Source organism: Eleutherodactylus coqui, chromosome 5 (assembly GCF_035609145.1).
Source record: "Eleutherodactylus coqui strain aEleCoq1 chromosome 5, aEleCoq1.hap1, whole genome shotgun sequence".
Lineage (NCBI taxonomy): Eukaryota > Metazoa > Chordata > Amphibia > Anura > Eleutherodactylidae > Eleutherodactylus > Eleutherodactylus coqui.
In genome coordinates this window covers 159,082,240-159,107,807 of record NC_089841.1, presented here as the reverse complement: position 1 = coordinate 159,107,807, position 25,568 = coordinate 159,082,240, and positions in this window count along the sequence as shown.

Sequence of the window (25,568 nt, the reverse complement as noted above, 5' to 3'; positions counted from 1 at the left end):
AATATCCCTGCCATACAGAGATAAACTTAGGAGAGGCTCATTTGAGTTCGGCAATAAATGTGGCAGTTGGCTTGCCAGAACCTTACATCCCAGGACACATGTCCTCAAAATCCAATCGCATCAGGGGCATGTAGTACACTCGACAGAAGACATCTTAGAGGAATTCAGATCCTTTTACAGCAAATTGTACAATATTGACTCTGAAGCCACAGCACAGAGTCTGGGCAGGGAATCAGAGATGGAGGCCTATCTCACCACTAAAGCTCCTGAGAGGGTGACGGACCTGGGGAGCGAAGACCTGGAACTAGATTTCTCGCCACAGGAACTGTCCAAGATAATTAAAAAACTGAAAGTGGGCAAGAGCCCCAAGCCGGACAGTTCAAGGCCAGGTTCTTTAAGCTATTTGAGAAAGAACTGTCCCCTGTCATGCTGGAGGCATTTAACGCAATTAACCGGGATCAACCCTTTCCGCCACAGGCACTGCAGGCCCATATTGTGGTGATTCCCAAGCCAGGCAAGGACTCCTTGGTCTGCGGGAATTTCAGACCCATTTCATTGATTAATTTAGAAGTTAAAATGTTCGCCAAGCTCAAAGCCAACAGACTTCAAAATATCATACCACGGCGGATTCATAGGGAGCAGATGGGTTTCATCCCTGGCAGAGTGGCAAGGGACAACACCATCAAGACGCAGTCCCTTGTGGACAGGGCTAAGTGCTCGGGAACTCCCATGTGCCTACTGGCGATCGATGCCGAAAAGGCATTTGATCGAGTGAGTTGGCCCTTCCTCTCTGCCTTACTAGACAGCATAGGTTTGGGGACACGAATGAAACAGTGGATACTTGCACTATACCGCGATCCATCAGCTAGAGTGCGGGTCAACGGGGCACTTTCTGGGGCCTTCCGGGTACGAAATGGGACAAGACAAGGGTGCCCGCTTTCCACATTTTTATATGTTTTGGTTATGGAGGCATTAGCTAATGCCATTTGCAGTAATGGCTCTATTAAGGGGATCCAGGTTAGAAATTGGGAGCACAAACTGGCTCTCTTCGTAGATGACCTGCTTCTCTATTTGTCCAACCCTCGGGTTGGCCTGCCGGTCCTCCTCAAGGAGTTCAAGAGTTTTAGCAGGGTCAGCAACTATAAGGTCAGTGCCCAAAAATCTGAGGTCCTGAATATCACCCTACTGCAGACCGAGGTGGCCCACCTGGAGAGGTCGTTACCCTTTCGTTGGCTCTCCACAAGTATAAAGTATCTAGGGATACAGCTCCCAGCAGATGTCTCTCAGACATTCAGACTCAATTTCCTCCCCTTTGCGGTGAGACTAGAGGGAGAACTGCGAAAATGGGCCCCACTGTTCTTATCCTGGAATGGAAGAGTCAATGTGGTTAAAATGGACTCATTGCCAAAATTCCTCTATCTATGTCAAACTATCCCAATCAGGCTTCCAAGACCCTACCTGAAAATATTGAGATCTCTAGTCTCTGTGTTTGTGTGGAGAGGGCGCAGACCACTCCTCACGAGAAGAAAGGATAAAGACGGGCTGGGTATCCTTGACTTCTCTCTTTATTATAGGTCCAGTATCTCCAACTGCATACTAGATCTACTAAAATATAAATCATCAAAACTTTGGGTGGAGGCGGAGCTTGAGGGGGTGGGGGGATATGTCCAGGCTGCCTTGTGGATTCCCCCTAAACATATCAAAGCTCTACCTATTGAATCCCCATTCTGTGTCCAACTTATAAAAAACTGGGTGGGCTTTGCAGCCACTAGGGGCCTGGTGAGTGTTCCGGGCCCACTCACGCCTCTAGTATTCAACCCTCAGTTCGAGGCCACTTTCAGAGGGCAACCTATCTTGTCACTACCAGATGCGCCACTCTCGAGACTCGGTGATGTTGTATCACAATCAGGCCTGAAGTCGATTGAGGAGATCCTGGGTGACAGGGAGGTCCAACGATGAATGTGGTTGCAATATTTCCAGTTGCGAGGTTTTGTGTACTCACTGATGCCACGGGTGAATGAGGTTTGCCCCCCTATGGAGTTTGAGCGATTGTGTCTTACCCCCTCACTATCTAGACATATGATTTCCAGACTCTACAGCTTGCTGCTGTCTCAGGAGACAGAGGGTGAGGACCCTATTTATGTGGGGACCTGGGACAGGGAACTGGGCCAGAACTTTTCCCACGAGGACTGGAACAGAGCATGGCTCCTGACTCACAAGATCTCCTCAGCGGGCAGAGTCCAAGATTTGAACTTCAAAATATTGTCTAGATGGTGTAGGACTCCGGATCGGCTTCAGGGGATGTTCCCCCAGGCTCCTGCCACTTGCTGGAGATGTAATGGCAACAGATGTACTATGATGCATATCTGGTGGGGATGCCCCCTGGTCTTGTGCCTTTGGAAAGAGGTGGTGGAGTTATACAACCATATTAGTTATACAAAGGTGACTCCATCCCCAGAATTGGCTCTACTATCCATGTTCCCCGGATCAATGAGAGCAATGAAAAAGAGTCTCCTCCCATTCCTTGTTGTTGCACTCAGGAGGATTATCCCGAGGCTGTGGCGCTCTACCACTGCTCCAACCCGGATAATGTGGGTGGAGGAGCTCCACAATCTCATGCATTTTGAGGAGCTGGGGGCAGAAGAGCCAGAAGCCTGGGAAAAACACGACAGCACATGGCAGGTCTGGGTTGCTTTCAGGTCTACAGATGAGTTTGGAAAGTGGCTGGGGTCAGGCTCCCTTTGAATTGGAGGAGAGGAGAGATGGGGAAGATGCGGAAGAGAAGCGGGCATGGACTTGGGCCACTGCCTCCCACTCTCTTAGTCCGCTCTCTGGGGTTCTATCCCGTTGAGGTCCTCCCTGGTCTGTGTCTTTGTCCGGTGGTGTCCGTGTATTTATATGTCAAGTGCGATGCCCCTTGGGAAGTTTGTCTCTTCTCCTCATACCTCTTGACTACTGCTCAAGTCACAATGATAAGCAATGCTCACAACTACCTAGCCTTATTTCCTTATATCCCAATTTCTTTTATGGATGTTATATTACTTTGTACGATGGAAAATTTAATAAAAACCTTTTGAACCTAAAAACCATAATTTCCTATTTCAGCCATATCTCAGCAGGAGATCCTGCAGTTGGAAATATATGTCTGGCATATTTTCGGTCATGAATTTATCTACTTGGCGATATCAAACGTGACACGTAAATTATAACTAGCTATGCAGATATGCCATTTTGGGGTGTTCTGGGGCGCATATACCAAAGAGTTTTGATGCGTTTTATTAAGCCGGCCCGCCTGATTCTGTAAATATAATTCATATTGAGCTAGGACCTTCACACGACAAAGAATTCTTATTAAAAGACTTTTCACCAATTTGAATCTTGGATCCGAAGTGTCTGTGACAAATCGGCTCCCAGTTGAATAATTTTCCTTAGACTTCATTAGGAAGCAACACAATTTGGTATACTCATTCTAATTCTAAACTAAACAGACAAGTGGAACTCGCAGGGCACAAAGAATGGAAGGGGCTTATTCACTCTGGTCTAGGGAAAGATCAGACAATTGCCTTTCTAAGTGTGAATATTCACACATGAACACTGTAAAGGCCCATGTACACACACAGATATCTTTCAAAAGATTGAAAGATCGCGATCGTTTTGTATAAACAACTAATTGGCACTAAATGCTATTAGTTCATTACCTTCATTTGCATGCAAATGAGCTTCTGGGAGCTGTTACAGAACTCAGCAGGAGGTCTGAGCTCTGTAAATAGTTCCATTTCTCAGCCAGGGTCTCCCTGTGGAGAATTCAGCACCATGGACAGCAGACGCAGTGAGCGGTCCTGCTTATCAGCTGTTCTGCAGGCAGGGCTGAGAGCAGGGAACAGCTGTAACAAGCTCCCCGGGCAGACACAGCAGTCCAAGCAGAACTGAAATCGTTCAATCGTTGTGTTTAAATGGGCCTTAAGGCAACACTGCTAACTACTGAGCCACATGAGCAACCATATTGCTGGGATCATTGGTTCGTTTCGAACTAATTCAGACTGGCTGGTGAACTGGCTGAACTTTTCAAAAGTTGACTAATCTTTAGCACCAGAACAAAGCTCATAATGGAAATACAGCACCAGAACATCCTCTCACCTCCAAATACTGAGTGCTCACAGCAGGCACATGTTCACATAGCTGGTCAGGTGATGTGGAAGTGGGCTGCCTGTCATGGGGGTAAAGATGGCAGCACTCAGTAATGTTACCAGGTGGCAATGTGCCTGCAATATTCAGAGGCGAGAGGAGCACCATTATGACAGGCTGAAATTAGCAGCAGATTTGATCGTTTTTGATGCAAAAATGGCAGACCCTGGATGATCAACTATTAATGATGTATCTTAAGGATGCGTCATCAATAGTATTTCTGCCTGGAAAACTCCTTTAATATAGCATCCCCCTCGTTAGTTATAGGACCCCACGCTGTGACCCGTTTAATACAAGACTTGCTCTATAGCCCTGGAACTTTAGCTTACACTATCTTCATTACATGCAGTGCACACATATACAGTTCCCCCTCTGCAGCCCTAGAACGGTAGTGGTTTATATAGCTTACATGCTGTTCCTCATGTACACATACAGGACTAGAACTGCCGTCTGACACTGGGTGCTAGATCTCACAGACTTACATCACTCTTAAATGTTATGTACCTTTATTCCTGCCAAAGTTATTGACAATTTTTCTGTGACATGGAACTCAAGGATGATCCACAACAGGATATGCTTAATGCGCTCCCTGTTGTTTTAAATTGTCAAGGTTATCCTCCTCTCCAATTCTTGAGAGCAACACCTCAGCAGAAATGCTTGCAGAGGCATCCAGGATCCAGTGTGGCTTCTGCTCCACACTTTAGTTTTTCACTGCCTAAACCCTGGACTTGACATCATCCCATGGGTAGAAGTCTAAGGGAGTGAAACGCGGCAAGCGCAGGGGCTACTCCACCAGTCCACAATGTCCAATGCATTTCCCCTTAAACTGCTGATTCAAAAACTCACAGACATCCCGTCCATAATGTAGGGGGGCAATGTCCTACTGGAAGAAAACTGGGAATGTGCCATCTTCATTGCACAGTGATGGGAACACCTCATCATGTAACGATTGCAGATACTTGGCAGCAGTTAGGTCACTGTCTATAAAAAATGGGTCCGCTATCTTCATACTCCACACACTGCACCACATTATGATTTTATGTGTGCCAGCTATCTTAGAGCGATCTGTCCAGTTCAGATTTGTGTCAGATCAGTAGCAAAGGTTTTGTATGTTCACCTCCCCATTCACATAGATGTTTCATATAATCATAGAAAGATAGAGTTGGAAGAGACTTCCAGGGTCAGTAGGTTTGCTTAATGCAGGATTCACTAAATCATCCCAGGCAGATGTCTGTCCAGCCTCTGTTTGAAGACTTCCATTGAATGAGACCTTACCACCTCCCATGGTAACCTGTTCCCCTCATTGATCACCTTCACTATCAGAAAGTTTTTCTCTAATATCTAATCTGTGTCTCCTCCCTTTCAGTTTCATCCCATTGCTTCTAGTCTTTCCTTGTGCAAATGAGAAAAGCGCTGATCCCTCTGCACTGTGACAACCCTTCAGATATTTGTAGACAGCTATGGTAACTCTTCTCTGAACTTGCTCCAGTTTGTCTGTCTTTTTTAAAGTGGGGTGCCCAGACCTAGACACAGTATTCCAGATCAGATGTGACTAAGGAAGAGTAGAGGAGGGATAATTACTTCACGTGATCTAGACTCTATGCTGCTCTTAATACATTCCAGAATTGTGTTTTATCTTTTTGCTGCTGAATCACATTGTTGGCTCATGTTCAGTCTGTGATCTGTTAGTATACCCAAGTCTTTTTCCCATGTGCTGCTGCTTAGCCCAATTTATCCCATTCCGTATGTGCTTTTTTTATTTTTCTTACCCAGATGTAGGGCTTTGCATTTATCCTTGTTAAATACCATTCTGTTAGTTCAAGCTTTTTTAGATCTTTTTGAATCCTCTCTTTCTCTCTCTCTCTTCCATAGTGTTAACTATTCCTCCTGGCTTTGTATCATCGGCAAATTTGATCAGTTTCCCCTCAATTCTCTCCCTCAGATCATTTGTTAAAAATGTTGAACCACACTGGGCCCAGGACAGAGTCTTGTGGTACCCCACTTGACACATTCTTCCAATTGGATGTGCAGCCATTTATGACCACTCTTTGAGTACGATCACTCAGCCAGTTGTGAATCCACCTAACAGTTGCCTTGTCAGTCCCGTATTTGGTCATTTTTTTCAATAAGTATGGCATGAGATACTTTGTCAAATGCTTTACTAAAGTCAAGATATACGATATCCACTGCATTTTCCTGATCAACCCAGTGAATGATTCTGTCGTAGAAAGAAATTAGATTTTTCTGGCATTACTTGTTTGTTATAAACCCATGCTGGCTCTGGTTAATTACTCCATTCTCATCCAAGTACTTGCATACATGCTGTTTAATAGTTATAATTTGTTCAAAGATCTTTCCCGGTATAGAAGTCAGGCTCACAGGCCTATAGTTTCCTGGATCCACATTATTCCCTTTTTTGAAGATAGGGAGAACATTTGCCCATTTCCAATCTTCTGGGACTTCTTACAGTTACATAATGAATGACCCTCCCCCCCTCCTAAAGTGGCCTTTTAGAGGGGTTATCTAGCCTTTAAAAATTGATAGCCTATTCTCAGGATAGGTTGTCAATATCTGATTGGTGGGGGTCACTTCTCGGTATCCCTGCCCATTAGCTTAATGAAGAGGTTGCTACATTCTTGCAAGCGCTGGAGCCTCTTCTGTTTTTACATCTGAGCACAATCCTATTCATACTCAGAATGCTGTATTATTTATAGTGAATGTTCTAAGTACTTCAGGCTTGATGGAATTGTGCTCAGATGTAAATATTAAAGATTCTGTAGTGCTCACATGTGTGCCAGAACTCCTGCAATCAGCTGATCGGTGGGGATCCCCACAGACCATATATTATAGGCTTATGCTGAAGATAGGCCATCAATTTTTAAAGGCTGGCTAACCCTCTGAAGCTTTATTTACATATAACACCATTATTACTCAGAAGCTGATCACTTTGTTCAGCAGTATCTCACACAGTCCTTGTACCCTACAGCACTTTATATCTGTTTCTACACACTGGCTCATGCAGCTCTACGTGTGTCTTCTGCAATTTAGTATAAAAGTTGGCTGGAGCATTGAACAAATCAAATACTTTACTTCTTGTGTCGCCCCAGATTATAACGCCCTTTGCTTTAATTATTAATTAGTTTATTAACTTAAGAGCTTATTCATACAAACACATTTGCGCAGTGTATTGTGCCTGCAAAATTTGCATGCGCATTACGCGGTGAACAGATTCCATTTATTTTAATGGGTTAGTTCATGAGTGTATTTTGTGCCCGCATTTTGTTTGCACAAAAAATTATGCAGCGTTTTCTATTTTTGTGAATATTGCGCACGAGCACAGCACATATAAAATTAATTTTACTTTATTGCCCATTGAAATCAATGGAAGCATGCTTGTGCATTTTTTTGCACGCAAATACACACAATTTGCACGTGCAAAAAATACAGTAAAACATTCACAGGTGCTTGTAAAAATGCAACACCCATGGTGCAGATGTGTGCATAAATGCATTTATGCCAGCCTAATATCTCATTTTGTTTATGTACTCCCTGAACTGTGAAGTACTGCAAAGCAGATTGTCGCTATATAATGAAAATAAGCCCTATCTGCAGTAAAAAAAAAAAACAGCAAAAACACCTAACAGCCGCTGCCAGGTCGCCACGTGTCTCCTCTTCATCTCCGGCAGACTTGCTTGTAGTTTTCAGTTTCCTGCCTTGGAGGTTCTAAATCACCGCCTCCAGGAAGTGCTGGCTGTGATTGGTTCTCGAGCGCTGTGGGTCAGCCAATCAGAGCCAACGTTTGATGAACCAATCACAGCCATTCAATGCGATGGGCTTTCAATTCCAGTTACCATGTTTCCCCGAAAATAAGACCCTGTCTTATTTAAATTTTTTCCCCAAAAGAGGCACGGGGTATTATTTTCAGGGGGTGACCTATACTCACCTAGCAGTTCCTATGCGGGTCCCTCCCACTGGTCTCCGGCACTCTGGCAGGCTTCCGTGTAGTCCACAGCACCAACAGAGCATCTCATGCTGGTGACAGGGCTTGAATAGCCCACTCCAGCAAGAGATTGCTCTAATTAGTTTGCGAGCGCCACCTCAGCCAATCAGAACCGTCGTTCAATAAACCAATCACAGCCATTCATTGAATCAGTGCAATCTCTTGCTGGAGCCAGAATATTCAAGCCCCGTTACCAGCAAGAGATTTTCTATTGGCACTGAGGGCTGCAAGGAAGCCTGCTGGAGCACCGGAAAAATAGCTAGGGCTTATTTTTGGGGCAGTGCTTATATTTCAAACCCTTCCCCCGAAAATCGGGGTAAGGCGTATTATCAGGGTAGGTCTTGTTTTCGGGGAAACCCGGTATTAAAACGGATACCCAGATCTGTGGTTTACAGTACTACTTTGGTAATACTGAGTCAGTGGAGCATGCGTGTACACAACCAATATATACAGTGATCAATAATAAATTTTATTTTTTTTTCCAAATAATTTTTATTGGATTTTATGGTAGATCAAGAGTACATATACAAACATTACCTATGCAAGTAGACATTATGTACATCGCTACAAAATTCTTGTTAATGAGCATTCCAAATTTTACATTTTATGCAGCGATATATATTTAAAATATGTTGAAATATTCTTTAAGTTTAATCAGTAGTTGAAAAGATCAACAAAACAGTTTTAAAACATGTCATCAATAATAAACTTTGACCAAATATATGCTGCATTAAACACATGACCAGAGGAGCCAATCGCTAACCCCAGCAGTGACATGCTGCCCATACTGACAACTATGCTGCAGTCAGTGATTGGCTGACATTGTCACTTGTTGAGTAAACAAAAGCAGGTAGGAGACCACAGACACAATGAATATTTTTTAGGCCTTTACAGTTTTTACTGGTGTCTTGAATGAGTTATATAACCAATTTAAAGGAGTTTTCTATCAATGAGCCGGGATGCAGAAGTATTTATGGGAAGCTGTCATCAAAAAATTACCCATTATATAAATCACAGTTTTGTGCTAGACATATATTTTTTAACAATTTTTTGTGATTTAAAAAAAAAAAAATCAGTCACAACCTAAATGCTGTTACATGTAACCCAGAAAAGATGGCTGCCTCCATAGTCATGTATAGACAGCAGAATAAAAAATTGGACAATCAGAAAAAAACAGATGAAAAATATGTAAACTGTTTTTCTATCTGGTTTTAATTTTTTAGTGAGATAGTCCCTTTAAGGCACCCGTCAGTCCTATATTATCATGCATTGAAAATACTAAATAGAATAACAAACAGATGCTGTTTTTTCGCTTTCCTGGTAGTGACCAGGTAATTTTTTTTAAGACTGGGGTCACACAGAGCCAATTATTATGTGTACCGCACTTGTTTTTTTTTGTTTTACCACAAATTGTTTCTAACACAGCTCTGACATGTGAAACGCTTTTTTGTTGTGGAACTTTATCTTCAAAGCCATCTTGAAGTCCATTTACTTATAGGTAAGTAAGTTCTGACATAATTTCTGATAGACGATACACAAACTAGGTGATTGAAACCTAAAATACAGCAACTGATGCATGTTTGAAACTGCAGTAAAATATTTATCTGGATGTTCTTTGTGTCTTTGTCACTCGACCCCAAAAAATATTAAATGTCTGCTCAGATTTAACAAGCCAGGTGCAGCTAGTTAAGGTCTTATGTTAAAATGCTCACTCCATTATTCTACATAGCAGCTGACAATATTGTGAACTATACCATTATACTGTAATCTTTTATTTATATAGTAACAACATTCTCCATTGTGCTATGTTGTCAGGTGAGAACAGTGTACAAAAGAATAACAGAAATCGACAAATATTGCAATATACAATAAAAATAATACAAGAAGGCCGCTCTCATTAGAATCTGTAAAGGGAAATAAAGACATGGTGGAACATCCATCTGTGAGCAGAAATGGGATTTTTGAAAATATAAACCTGACACTAAGCTGTCAGATGTTATTTTGAGTATGGATTAAAATATAAAAGTTGATGTGCATATGAACATGTTTTTATTTCCTCCAAAGAATAGAAAACAAATTGATAAGTTGCCATCAGAAGAGTACTGATCATTTGGGCAAAACATATGACATACCACTTTTTAAGCCATTTATAACTCTTAGGCTACCTACGTATGGTGCTCATGAATGTGCGATTTATCGGCAGATGCTAGGCGTTTTTCAGGCAAAAACACCTGGCATCGCATCTGTAACGTTCCAATTCTCTTGGTCGAGTTTCACGCGTGATGTAGAATCGGAAGTGTTTCCTATTGATTTTAATGGGAAACCTCGCATCACACTTGCATGCACATTACACGACATGCGAGGCAGTAAAGGTCCCATTAGAATCAATGGGTGATGCATTCCGAGGAATGCAAAAAGTCAGAGCATGTCACAATTTTTTCCCACATTGCTCGTGTATATGACTCCATTCAAAAGAATGGGGTTCATATTTGCGCAAGATTTGTGTGTCTCACTTACATGTCCATTGGAGAGTCCATATGGAGCCACCATGGCAGATTCTTTGAAAATCCAGCACAAAATAGCACAGCATACTACAATATTTTGTCTGGAAGAATGCCAGACAACATAATGAAAGTGGAAGAGAACCCTTTATAGTAAATAGGGTATGATTGGTGCCATTTGTTTCCGTCATAGTTCTTATCCGTTCCAGGAACAGGGAAATCAAATCAATAAAAAGCAATGTGACCGAGATTGGTGAATACAGAGGGTGATGCAAGGCTATCATGCCGTTTTTCACCAAAAAATGACTTAACAGTCAGCGCTGCGTGGGCAGGTGCATTGTCATGATGGAAGAATCAATCACCTGTTTGCCACAGGATGTCCAGAATAAGGTTGATCACTAATTGTTATTTCACTTTGTTTTTAAAAGGGAGAACCATTCGTAAACTTGTGTTTTACTCATGTAAGCTTCCTTATGGGCTCTTTGTAGCATTTGTTGCTTTTTTCCAAAAGGAAACAAAATATCACTTGTTAAAAAAAATGGTAAGTGAATGGTAGAACAAGTAGCCTCTGACTCCCTGCTCTATCATTGTTATCAACTATATTGGGCCCCCAACAGGTGGACATTATTAAATCTAAGGGGGCTTTCAAGTGGACTATTATCACTTTATAGCAGTGAGTTCACATGTGGCATATTTTGGTATGGATGCACATATTTTGTGCTGCAGATTTTTGTGCAGATCCGCACCAGAATTTACATCACAATGTGCAGATCTGCAGCAGATCTCGTGCATTCAAATTACTTTTGATGCAGAATTTGATGTGGTCCCAGGAACGAGTGCAGGCGTGCATCTATCGACGCGATCAGTTTGCTGTCAGGCAGGGCCCTCTCTCTTGTTCGTTGCACATTTAGGGAAAGCCTTCCCAATTATTTGTTCGTTTGTTTTGGCTGCCGCACTGTGAGCAATTATTGTGCATGTCTGCAAGTGCTGGTCTGGCATGTCCCTTGCAGACGTAACAAAGGGTATCACAGGAATGCCTCCACAACATTGCCAAACTTCTGTGACCGGCCTGGTCATTAGTTTTATCGCCAATAGAATATGTATAGGTCCATCTGGGATGCCGACTTCAACAGTCTATAAGTTTGTCCAATCTAGACGCTCAGTTACAGCAAATGTAGACGGATATGCCACAGAATACCATACAGAACCTATATGCCTCCATGTCTGCCTGTACATCTTACATCCAAGCTAAAGGTGATACAACAGGGTACTAGAGCCTCCCTTTGAGGGTTCAGTTTTACGCAATTAATTATTTTTTTGCTCTGATATTGTAATCACTTATATCAATGTTACAATCACACCGAGAAAGCTCCATTAGATTCCGATAACTCCTTCTAAATGTGTTTGATGTTTTTGACAATGAGTATACTTTTATATTTTTTCACATAAAAGTATATAACATCTCATTTTACTGACATTTTAGTGATTCAGAGGTATCTTGAAAACTGAGGAGCCACAAATCTATAGACCTATCTCATTTTGTGTCAATGGTATTCCCCTATGATCTACATTATCTACATTTCAATACAATAGAACACATGAAATTAGGTGGAATGGAAGATTTGCGGTATGAATGTGCAGCTGACAAATCTTTAGCAACTGTGTGGTTCTAGCATGTCAATATGGCCCAGAATCTCTAATGAAAATGCTTAGTTATTTGTTGAATTTATGGCATAAAAAATCAGTCTCTGCTCAGGACAAAGTGAAGTCTTGCCCAGTATTAGAAAGGTATACGTTATAAGGTTTTACCACTGCATGTATATATAGCAGATTTGCAGACCGCTATTTGCTGCAAATACTTCTACTGTATCATTACATGAATAACTCTCAAAAACCAGCTTAATACATTCCAAACTGAACCTCTGTGTAACACATGCTGCAAATATATTGTATACAGCCATCTCTAAAGCAAAACACATAGCATACCGTATATACCGGCGTATAAGGCGACGGGGCGTATAAGACGACCCCCCAACTGTCACCTTATACGCCGGTATTCAGTGGAGAAAAAAAAAAAAATTCATTACTCACCTGCCCCGGTGTTCTGTCGCGCTCCGGCAGGATGTCGCTCGCTCCGGCAGGCTGTCGCTCGCTCCTCGTCCCCGGCGCAGCATAGCTTTCTGAATGCGGGGCTTGAAATCCCCGCTTCCAGAAAGCTAATACACACGCCGGCAGCCATGACATCATTGAATGGCTGTGATTGGCTGAAGGCGCACGTGTTAGCAATCACACTATTCAATGATGTCATTGAATAGTGTGATTGGCTGAAGCCACGTGCGCTTTAGCCAATCACAGCCATTCAATGATGTCATGGCTGCCGGCGTGTGTATTAGCTTTCTGGAAGCGGGGATTTCAAGCCCCGCATTCAGAAAGCTATGCTGCGCCGGGGACGAGGAGCGAGCGACAGCCTGCCGGAGCGAGCGACATCCTGCCGGAGCGCGACAGAACGCCGGGGCAGGTGAGTAATGAATTTCTTTTTTTTACACTTTTTTTTTTTTGAATTACCGGCGTATAAGACGACCCCCGACTGCAGAGCAGATTTTTCGGGGTTCAAAAGTCGTCTTATACGCCGGTATATACGGTATATACCCACAACTGCACACCATATGTAGTACAGGCAATCAGCCCTCAAGTACTGCTCTTGCAGCGCTGTCTGGAAGCAGGTTCTCTTAGCACTTTCAATTGAGTATGCTTTGTAGAGGACCCTGGATGATTCAAGGTTATGAAGATGCCCTTATTGATTGCAAAGAATCCTAGAGACCTGTAACTCAGAATCTGTTACTATTTTGGCTATTCAGGAGATGCTGGTGAAATTCTGTCACTATCACTGCCAGTAGATAGGGCCCATCCACACAACTTCAAGATCTATCTATGAAGAGAGGAACCTACTGTAGTGATGTAATTTAGGGGAAACAAAACAAAAGACAGAGTGGTCCAAAGGCATAGGGGCACCTGAATAATTGGCAAACGGTAGTTGGGAATGCCATCCTGTGTGTGGCAAATCTGAGAGGGGCAGTGTCCAGCATAGTGGCCACTTTGAAAGTAAGGGTGGTTTGTTAGGGTGCCAGCCATTGAAATCTGCTACAGTGACTTGGCTACTGTTCTTCCAGGGGGATTAGCACAATATTTGTCCTCTCCTCACGTGTTAATCTCGCAGCCATATCTGTGTCTGTAACAAAGAAAATTGATAATCGTTTAGGTAGGAATAAATGGCAGATGACGTTGGTAATACCAGAAGTAACACGTTATTTGAATCCGTCCCCTAGATGGCCCCTTGGCATGGGTAGCTATGATAAATTGTCCACTAGTGATACAACATGCCTAATTGTTCCAGCAGCCAGCAACCAACCCCAGGTAAGAACTCACAGAGTGCTAAACAACCGAGGGAACTTGTATAAGGCCTAATGTCCGCTTGCAGCTTTGATTTGCGGAACCTGCGTGGGTCACCCGCACAGAAGATCCACAAATGAAAGCTGCCCATTGGGATGCATTAGCATCCGCAAACAATTTAAAAGCATGCAGATGCCATTTTCACCTGGCATGCGAATTGCACGCTGCTGGAGAAAATTGCAGCATGCTTCATTTTGCCCGCGGCTTTCCGGGACGGCTTTCATTGAAGTCAATGGAAGCAGTCATATCTGTGGCACAGCCGCAGATGTTATTGTGGCTATGCCACGGATCGGTGGGGAAGCAGGACATTAAAAAAAATGCACTGCTAATATGTCTGGCACGTTGCCGGCATGTCCGGACGCATCCGCCATGCTGAAGAAAGAAGATCTGGCCGGCGCAGAGGAGATCCGTGTGGGAGCCGGAGAGGTAAGAAAACTTCTTTTTCTCCCAATGTCTGCGGGCACAGCTAGATTCCGCTGCGGGATTCAGCAGTGGAATCCGTGCGTGCAAGTGGACATGAGGCCTAAATGTTACCATGCGGCGGTTGCTGGTCCTCCCGGGGCGGCAGTGTGCGGGGTCCCGCGGTCAGGGCACGCCCCCCGGCTTGTGGTTCGGCTGCCAGGGGCGCGGTTACCTGGCCGGCGTGGTGCAAGTGGCGCGCGCACCTGTGGGTGTAGCTGCCGTGCACGAGCTCCCTTTTATGATGTTCTATTGGGAGATAGCTGTCTCCCTCTCTCCGCCCCTGGGCACAGCATTTTGTTTAAACGTCGGGCAGAGACCTGCAATCACTGCCGGTTATTGGTTTCCCTCAGTGTGCTAGCTAGTCTGCCTCTGTTAATCTCCTGCTTCTGTCAGCTCGTCTGCCATACCTTGCTATTATCTGCCAGGTTTTTTCCATCTGCCTTAGTTCTGCTTAGTATTGTTCGTGTTGGTTATTTACATCTGCCTTTTCTGTCGGTATTCTACCTTTTCCATCCAGGTATGCCAGCGTCCCTTTTTCAGTCCCTAGTTAGAGTAGGGACTGACGCCCAGTTGCCCGCCTGGGGTTAGCCAGGAGTGGAGGCAAGCAGGCAGGGACAGGGGTTGTGGGTGAGATCTAGGGCACCCGGGCTGGCGTATCATGGGTAGTATACCGTAATATAATAACTGGCCCTTAAAATTGCTCTCCAATGGAGGCCATGCGTACCCTCGCAAGTCAGTTGCAGGATTTAGTGGTCGTGATCCAAGACCTGTCCCGTCATATGGTGGCCGAGGAGCAGCGGGAGTTATTGCATGTTTCTACTGCCCCTTATATTCCTGAGCCCACGTGGTCTCTTCCTGAGGTATTTTCAGGGGAGAGGAGCAAGTTTTTCATTTTTCAGCAGGCATGTAGATTGTATTTTCGGATGCGATCCCGCTCCTCCGGCTCAGAACCCCAGAAAGTTGGATTGATTATGTCCTTACTTCGGGGGCCCCCCCCCAGACATGGGCCTACTCCTTACCTGAGAGTTCGGCTTGCCTGCAGTCAGTTGATTTGTTTTTTCGGGAACTTGGAGGCATTTTTGATGAGCCGGACCATGCGGGGCTGGCGGTATCTCATCTCATGTCTCTACGTCAGGGGCAACAGTGGGTAGAGGACTAAATTTAGGCTGTATGCAGGTGACACCTCTTGGAACGATAGTGCCCTTAAAGATGTGTTTTTGTTGGGTCTGTCTGACGCTGTCAAGGATCTACTCATTTCTCATCCCAATGGAATTGGCGGTCAAAGCTGACAGGAGGCTGAGATCTAGAAAAGAGGAGCGTCAGGCCCGTAAGGCTAGAGAATCCAGCAGACCCGCTCCCATTTCTCCCATGCCAACTTCTGGAGCCACTATGGAAGTGTACCAGCTAAGTCCCGAAGAACGGCGACGGTTCTGGATGACTCATCGTCTCTGCCTCTATTGGGGGAAAACCGGACATCGTGTAGTGACCTGTCCTCAGAAGCGTCTACAACATCAGTCCAAATTGGTGGAAAACTTCAGATCCTAGGCAATTTTTGGGATCATCGCCTAGTATCACTGGTACTCTTTAAGTTGTTGGTGCCTTGTCAGATTGGCTTCCGGAATTTTACTCGGTCCGGTCAAGCTTTTATTGATTTGGGTGCTGCCACCAATTTGATTAGTTTAAGTTTTGTCAGACCTCTGATGACTGAATTCTTGGCATTAAAGATTCCCATACGCTTCACTAGTATTGATTCTACCCCTCTGTCAGCAGGGGTTATACAATGGAAGACTCCAATGTTACAGTTCACTGTGGGTGTTCTCCATTCTGAGAATCTGTCGTTCTTGGTAATGGAAAGGACGTCCGTTGATGTAGTGCTTGGTATGCCCTGGTTGGCATTGCACAATCCCCGATTTGATTGGTCCACTTGGGAATTGACACATTGGGGGTTGTCCTGTCATAATTACTTAGCTACTAAATCCGTGTGTTTAGCAGATACCATACTTATTCCTGAGTATTTGTCTGATTTTCATGATGTATTTTCTAAGAAACTGTCTGAGACTTTGCCTCCCCATAGAGAGTGGGACTGTCCCATCCCTAAGGGAGCCATTTTCAATTTGTCTGGGCGTGAGCACGAAGCCCTTAAGTCCTACATCTCAGAGTCTCTGGCCTAACGACATATCAGGCCGTCCAGGTCCCCTGCCAGGGCATGTCTCTTCTTTGTAGAGAAGAAGGATGGGACATTGAGGCCTTGTGTGGGTTATCGGGCTTTGAATAAAATTACAGTGAAGAACCAGTGTTCCTTGCGCCTGATTTCTGATTTATTGAATCAGGTGGTAGGGGCCCACTGGTTTTTCAAATTGGACTTAAGGGGGGCTTACAATTTAATTCACATCCAAAAGGGAGATGAGTGGAAGATCGCATTCAACACCTCGTTCGGACATTTTGAATGTCTAGTCATGCCCTTCGGACTTTGTAATGCCCCCGCGGTGTTCCAGGGATTTATGAAGGCGGTCTTCCACGACTTCCTGGGGGAATTTTTGGTCATATATCTCGATGACATTCTGGTGTACTCCCCAGACTGAGGCTGGTTCTGACCCGTTTGAGTGAGTACCAACTTTTTGTCAAGTTGGAGAAATGCATTTTTGGTACAAAACAAGTGTCTTTCCTTGGTTATGTGATTTCACCCACAGAGATTCAAATGGAGTCTGATAAAGTGTCGGCAATCTCCCAATGGGTCAGACCAGATAACCTAAAAGCTCTCCAGCGGTTTTTAGGTTTCGCAAATTTTTACTGTAAATTCATTAAGAATGAGTCTGTTATTGCTCAACCCCTGACCGATCTTACCAAGAAGGGTGCCGACTTGGTAAGATGGTCGCCAGAGGCCCTAGAGGCTTTTAGTCATCTCAAAAGGGTGTTTACTGCTGCCCCGGTGCTAGTACAGCCTGACGCGCTGCGACCATTCTTCATTGAGGTTGATACGTCTGAGGTGGGGGCGGGGACTGTATTGTCTCAGGAAGTCAGCGGGAGATCTGGGTATAGTCCATGTGCGTTCTTCTCGTGGAAGTTCAGTTCGGCGGAACGTAACTACGACGTGGGTAATCGTGAGTTATTGGTAATTAAGTGGTCTCTAGACCGTGGCATCACCATCTTGAGGGGGCAAGGCATCCCATTACCGTGTATACTGATCATAAAAATTTGGTATATCTCGCCAATGCTAAGAGACTCACAGCTCGTCAAGCCAGGTGGGCGTTGTTTTTCGCCAGGTTTAACCTCGTCGTTACATATATTCCAGGGGAGAAGAACGTGAAGGCAGACACTCTCTCACAGAGTTTCGGTTCGCCGGAAAGTGAGACAGTGGCTCCCGAGAATATCCTGGCACCTTGGGTGGTGGTGGCAGCTGTAGAATCTGATCTCGTTCCTCATCTACAAAATTGTCAGCACGACACTCCCTCGGGGGTGCCGGGGGGCAGATGGTTATGCCAGAAACCTTGCATCTTAGAGTCATTGAAGAGTCTCATTCATCTGTTCTCGCAGGCCATCCGGGGGTTCAGGGGACTCTGGATCTTTGTACTAGACACTACTGGTGGCCAGGCATGTCTCGGGAGATCCGCGACTTTGTTAAGGGATGCTCTGTCCGTGCATGCTGTAAAAGTCGTCAGCGGCGTCCGGAGGGGCCTCTGAGACCGTTACCGGTGCCTTTTCGTCCGTGGTCGCATTTATCGGTAGAGTTTATCACCGATCTATCTGAGTCTCAGAAGTTCACCACTATCCTAGTTGTTGTAGACCGTTTCTTAAAAATGGCACATTTCGTGGCGTTAAAGAAGCTACCTTCTGCGATAGAATTTTCTAAGATTGTTGTAAAAGAAATCATCCGTCTACATGGGGTTCCCGAGAACACTGTATCTGATCGCGGTGTTCAGTTTGTTGCACAATTCTGGCGTGCTTTCTGTAGAAACCTGGGAACGTCGCTTTCCTTCTCGTCAGCATTCCACCCGCAAACTAATGGTCAGACTGAGCGGAAGAATCAGGATTTAGTGCAATATTTATGGTTGTTTGCTAGCGAAAAGGCTCATTAGTGGGCAGAATTCCGCTGGCAGAGTTTGCACTAAACAACCGTACTTAATCTTCCACTGGGGTATCTCCACTCCTTTGCGTAGATGGTCAGCATCCTCGCTTCCTTACAACTATTTCTACTCCGTCTGCCTGTCCTGCAGCTGATTTCACTACAGATGCACTGCAGGGGGTATGGAAAGAAGTACGGAAGAACCTGGAAGCAACGGGGGCTCGTATGTAGTTGCGTAGTGGGAGGAGTCTGTCAGTATCTGAACCTTACAGGATGGGACAAAAGGTAATCTTGTCTTCTAGAAATCTCAAATTGAAGGTTCCGTTTTTGAAATTGCCGCTGCGTTACGTGGTTCCCTTTGTCATCACGCGTGTAGTAAACCCGCTTGCTTATGAACTTGATTTGCCAGCTACATGGAGGGTTCATAGGGTTTTTCATAAGTCATTATTGAAACCTTTTGTGCCTCTGGAATTAGCCAGCTATGTGGACGAGATTTTGCAAAAATCTCGTCCACACTGGGAGGCCAATCCGTCGTGGCAAAGCCAGGCGGAACTGGCGGTGTGGTGCAGAATTGACAGCAGCAACATGTCAATTCTTTTTTTTTTCCCTTTGTGGCCTCACTCCTCTCTATGGGGAGAGAAAGCAGCAATAAAATGCTGTGGGTTTTGAAGCTTCATCTCTCCTGCGGAAATCTCGCGGCTTTTCGGTGCGGCTAGGCTGCAAGATTTCCGCAGGATTTTTATCCCGTGTGAACAGTTTAAACGACAGTTAGTCGTTACATGATCCAGTGAGAATCTGAACGATATTGTTCAGTGTAACTGCTGCCACTGAACAACGCGCAATAATTTGTTTGCTTACTTAGCATTTGTCGTTCAGTTTGTGCAGGCATAAAAATCAAAAGTTGATTGGCCCATGTAAACAGGCAAACATTTATCTATGAACAACTGTCTGATTGCTGTGAAAAGAGGTGGACATCCGGAAGCAACCTCCGGACTGTTCCACCTCCATTCACTGAGCGATCATCACTTCTGTGTGAAAGCACAGGAGCCATAATTGCTGGGATGACTGTTGGGTGCTTAAGTGCCCTACAACACTGGCGTAACAATAGGGGATGCGGTTGCATCGGGGCCCAGACGCCTTAGGGGCCCATAAAGCCTCTCTTCTCCATATAGGGAACCCAGTACTATTAACCCTTTCCAATCCACTGTCTGACCTCTGAAGACATTATGATTTAAGGCTGTACAACTTCAATGTTGGAAGACGTCCGTCGGGGTTCTCTTACTGTATATTGCCAGTCTCTCTGCTGTCGAAGCCTATCCAACGTGTCACCTCATGCAGTACTGGCTTTAGCCAGCATATAGCGCCATTGTATAACGGCAGAAAAAGAGTAAACCCCCTAGGAAAACCAGGATACAAATTGGATTGGAAAGGGTTAATAAAGTATTATAGTTGGGGGTCCTGTTACAAGTTTTGCATTGGAGCGCAGGAGCTTCAAGTTGCACCTCTACAATCATTCTGTGTAAAAACGACCCTTACACTTCAAGCAGAAAAAAATGGAAAACTACTACACTACATGCCAATGCCACCATGAAAAAGATTGTGGATTACATAATGACTTGTCATGTCATAGCATATAACATTGCAGGGCAATGGGATAATAGATTACAGCAATTCTAGCTCAGGATAAGCACAGAGGTGCAGTTTCAACCTACCCTTCTTGAAAGTCTTCATTCAATGAATTCTGTAAGTTGTGCATTTTTTCAGTCCCCTTAACAGCTTGTCACCCAAGTCAGTTTTTGCGTATGCGACATGTGTTACTACTGGTATATCTGGTAATACATTTGGAATGCCTTTACTTATCCAAGTGATGATGAGGTTGTTTTTGTATCACATACTTTATATCTGTGATCAGTTTTGGATGATATGTTTTTGTGTTTATTTATTTTAAAAAATCCAAAATGTAGAGAAAATTTTCAAAATTCTGTACTTTTCAAAATGTGAAATGTTCTGCTTGAAAGACAGTCATACCACACAAAATAGTTAATAAATCACTTTTACCATATGTCTACATTATGCCAGCATAATTTTTAAACTGTCCTCCTATTCTTCAGAATTTTCTAAGGCTCATAAGAATAGCAGCAATTTTTTTTTTACATTTTGCAGAACATTTCCCAAATCAATTATTTTTAGGGAGCAATTCAGACCTGAAGTGGCTTTGAGGGTCTATATATTAGTAAAGCCCCACAAATCACCCCATTTAAGAAAATACACAAAGTATTAAAATGGTATTTTAACCGTTTGTTAACTCTTTAGGTGTTTTCAGATTTTCAATCTTGCACCATTTTTTCTATTACACAACCGGAGTCAAGAGAAAAACAGAACTTAATATTAATTACCATGGATCTGCATTTTTTTTAGAAATATCCAACTACACCTCTCAAGGAATTCTTTTAGGGAAACTGTGACCATTTCAACTCCCACCAGTGTTTCATGGAATTTGTTAACTTTAAGCAATGAAAATCGAAAATTTGATTTTTTAAAAATAATATACAGATTTAGCCCTAAATTTTCACAATTGGTGATAGAAGATAAACAACCCAACAACTTACTATGCAATTTCTCTTAAGTACACATATTCCCCATATTTGGACATAAACTACTGTCTGGGCAGACAGCAAGGCTCGGAAGGGAAGGACAGTTACTGCATTTGGTTTCTGGAGTGCAGATTTTGCTTAAAGGGGTTGTCCCGCGGCAGCAAGTGGGTCTATAGACTTCTGTATGGCCATAATAATGCACTTTGTAATATACATTGTGCATTAATTATGAGCCATACAGAAGTTATAAAAAGTTTTTTACTTACCTGCTCCGTTGCTAGCGTCCTCGTTTCCATGGAGCCGACTAATTTTCGCCCTCCGATGGCCAAATTAGCCGCGCTTGCGCAGTCCGGGTCTTCTGCAGTCTTCTATGGGGCTCCGTGTAGCTCCGTGTAGCTCCGCCCCGTCACGTGCCGATTCCAGCCAATCAGGAGGCTGGAATCGGCAATGGACCGCACAGAAGAGCTGCGGTCCACGGAGCAAGAGGATACCGGCGGCCATCTTCACCGGTAAGTATTGAAGTCACCGGAGCGCGGGGATTAAGGTAAGCGCTCCGGTAAGCTTCCTTTAGGTCCCTGCATCGGGGTTGTCTCGCGCCGAACGGGGGGGGGGGGTTGAAAAAAAAAAACCCGTTTCGGCGCGGGACAACCCCTTTAACTAATTTTTGGAAATGCTTTGAAGCGTCCACTATAGAATTCACTATGGAAAATCTGCAGCATTTTAGAGTAAATGCATTGAGGATGAGATGTCATGAAATCTCATCCACATGCTGCAGAAAAGATCTATAGTGTAAATTGACCTGTGATTCATATTTGAAATCTGTTGTATGTCAAATTATTATTCGTACACCAGATTTAACTTCTGTGTCAAAAGCCGCATATAATGCATATATAGAGGATTTTGATGCAGATCTGCACCAAAATACGTAGTGAAAAATTGTACATTGTGAGCATAGATAACATACGTAGAGAAAAATATAATGAAACATAATATGAAAAAAAAACTATGAAAAAAAACCAAATGGGAAATTGTGTCAATGGTGAGTCTTGCTGCAACACAGGTGACATGGCCCAAGGAATCAAAGCAGTCATCAGCAGCATATAAAGATCAAATAGCTTCTTGGTGTTCACAACCCACCAGGGCGAGGAGGGAAAATAATGCAGAGCCGAAAAAAAACGGGTCAGAATCCAAACTCACTTCCCATCCACCAAAAGTATCCACATCTAGAAAGCTTGATAAAGACCTATTTTGTTTTGGTCGAAACGTTGCCAGCTATTTTACTATGGAGGAATAAAAGTTGATGCTTTTTTACATTAGATGCTGCCTTGGCTCTATACTTTTGGTGGAGGTAACATGGTCGAAAGACCCCAGGTTTGCCCTGTGACACTGCAAGATAATACAAGTCAATGTAGTTGAACTGTGGCTCGTAAGTTGCCAACACCGTAAACTGAGGATCGCAAATAATCCAGCGAGTTCGGAATTCTAGTGATTGGTGTGTCAAAGATGTGTCTGCAAAAATGCAACATGACTACATTGACTTGCATTATATTTTGATACCAGGGTAATGCTGTGATGTTTGGCCACATGACTTGTGTCCCAGGCAACGTTGACAAGTAGCCATTCCCTTGGAGAGAGTTAGGCCTCATGCACACGAGGCAAATCGAATTGCAGATCCTGTGCTTGTCACCAGCGCGGGCGATCCGCTGCTCAATTTGCACATTGACGTATGTGGAGATTCCTCTCTCCATGCACCTCAACGGATTTTATTTGCGAACACAATGTGCCAAAAATAAAATCGCAGCATGCTCTATTTTAGAGCGGGATACACAGGGACGACCTCCATTGAAGTCAATGGAAGCCGTCCGTTCTGCGTCACTTCCGCAATAAGCAGCGTCGCGGGATCCGCATCATCGCCTAGCGATGGCACAAGGAAATCTGTACTGCAAAGAAGAAATGACAGGTAAGCAGGGTCGCCAGCAGCGGGCACAGGCGGATTCCATGCGGGATTCCCCATACGCATATCCGTGCATGCGTGTGCATCAGGCCTAAGGAGAGGGAATGGTATAAACTACATAAAATGAGTTTTTTGTAGCAGATGAGCTTATTTTTCTTCTTAGGCCATTTTCACACAAATGTATTATGCACCCACACAAAATACAGATGAGTGGCCTTGTCCAGCTGGGGGTATACTGACCCAAACTCAAAGCATCATAGGAAGTTTAGGTCACAATACTCACAGTTGGGTCGAGACACCTGTCGATATTATGGACACAAAAATGTACCTACAATATGCTCTGGTTTAACTCGCCTTACAAATGAATATTTTTACACATTAACTCTTTTTTTCAACAGAGTAACTTCTTTTTTGCACAGATTAAGGGCCTTTTTATAGTAAATGATTAATTATCATTCAGATTCTTGCATTTGTCAATCGGATCGCGCAGGCACAAAAATCAAACAATTATCAGCCCATGTTAACAGGCAGTTGTTCATCTATGAACGATGGCCTGTTTAATGTGTGTGGAGGCTGGTTGACATATACCCTGTTTCCCGAAAATAAGACCTACTCCAAAAATAAGCCCTAGCCTAATTTTTGTGGATGCTTGAAATATAAGCCCTAGTTATACTACATAAAAAAGCATACATTGCGTAGCAGGCTTGGATCAGGTCCCTCCTGCTGCTCTCTAGAAGTTCAGCGCGGTTCCCGCAATCCTCTGCTGCTCATCACTTCCTAGTTACGGGATTCATAAATCCCACCTCCAAGAAGCATTGGCTCTGATTGGTTCATCTAGTGGTGCTCAGACAATCAATGCAGCGCTGGATAAACCAATGCGATGGCTGTGATTGTCCGCGTCTCAGCCAATTCATAAATCCCGCCTCAACAACCAATCACAGCCATCACTTCCTGGAGGCGGGATTTATGAATTCCGTAACCAGGAAGTAATGTTGTTTGAGCAGCCGAGGACTGCAGTAAACAGTTTGGAGCTATGGAGAGCAGCGGTAGGGACGTGGAACTAGCCTGTTGGGTAAGTATAAAAAGACCACCCCTAAAAATAAGACCTAGTGCCTCTTTTGGGATAAAAATTAATGTAAGACAGGGCCTTATTTTGGGGGGTATTTGACAGTAGTTGACATTCAGTTGCATCCCCTTATTTAGCAGTATACCAGGATATATTTTAGCAGATGGTACAAATTTAGCCTAAGGTCCCCTGCACACGGGCAGAAATTCTGTGGCGAGCCCGCCTGCATAGGATTGCATTACAAAACACAATCCTATGCACACAGCCGTGATTTGTCTGCGTGAAAACACGCGCGGAAAACAAATCACGGCATGTTCTATTTCTGTGCAGGTCCCGCAGAAATGTCAGTAGTGACGGGCTGGCTCCGCTCTGCGCATGTGCCGGCTGGCCGACAGCCAGCGCATAGCAGAGATGGGAGACCCCAGGAGCGGGTGAGCCGCAGGCCTCTGCAGGGGCACGGATCCGCATCCCGCTGTGAGAATTCTCCCAGTGGGATCCGACCCAGCCTACTGCAGGCGGCCTTAGTCAGGTTCTTTTCACGTTGTGCCTTTGCCTACACCCCTACTTTCCATCTCAGATTTTCCTCGACAGAACCATAGCTTTTAGCATGTGGATAGAAAAGTGTCTTCCACTGCACTTTTCTATCTTTCTATAAAGCCTGCCTGGACAGAAGCCTTGCAAAATAAAGAGCAAAATGGTGTCCGCTTCACACATTAAAGATTATGGTTTTGTCAGGGCTTAAGTCTCAATGCCGCTTTTACATAAAAATCGGAAACCCGAGATGGAGAGGGGTAGGTGGAAGCAAAAACGCAGTTTGTACAGAACCTGCCAGGTTTAGAATTTCTAAATACGTTCTTCACACACGTACACTTTTATCTACATGCACACACGTATGCTATCAAGGAAAGGCTATCAAAATTGGGGTTATTTCGTTTGAGAAAAAAAGACAGCTGAGGGGAGACCTAATTACTATGTATAAAAATAGGGGACAATACAGAGATCTCTCTCATCACCTGTTTATACCCAGGACTGTGACTGTAACAAGGGGGCGCCCTCTACGTCTAGTGGAAAGGTTTATATACTGACATAGAAGGGGGTTCTTTACTGTAAGAGCAGTGAGACTATGGAATTCTCTGCCTGAGCATGTGGTGATGGTGAAATTGACAAAAGAGTTCAAGAGGAGCCTGGACACCTTTCTTGAGTGTTACAATGTTACAACGCTAATAACTCCAGAAAGGTCGGTGATCCAGGAATTATTCAGATTGCCAAATTGGAGTCAGGAATAGAGATGAG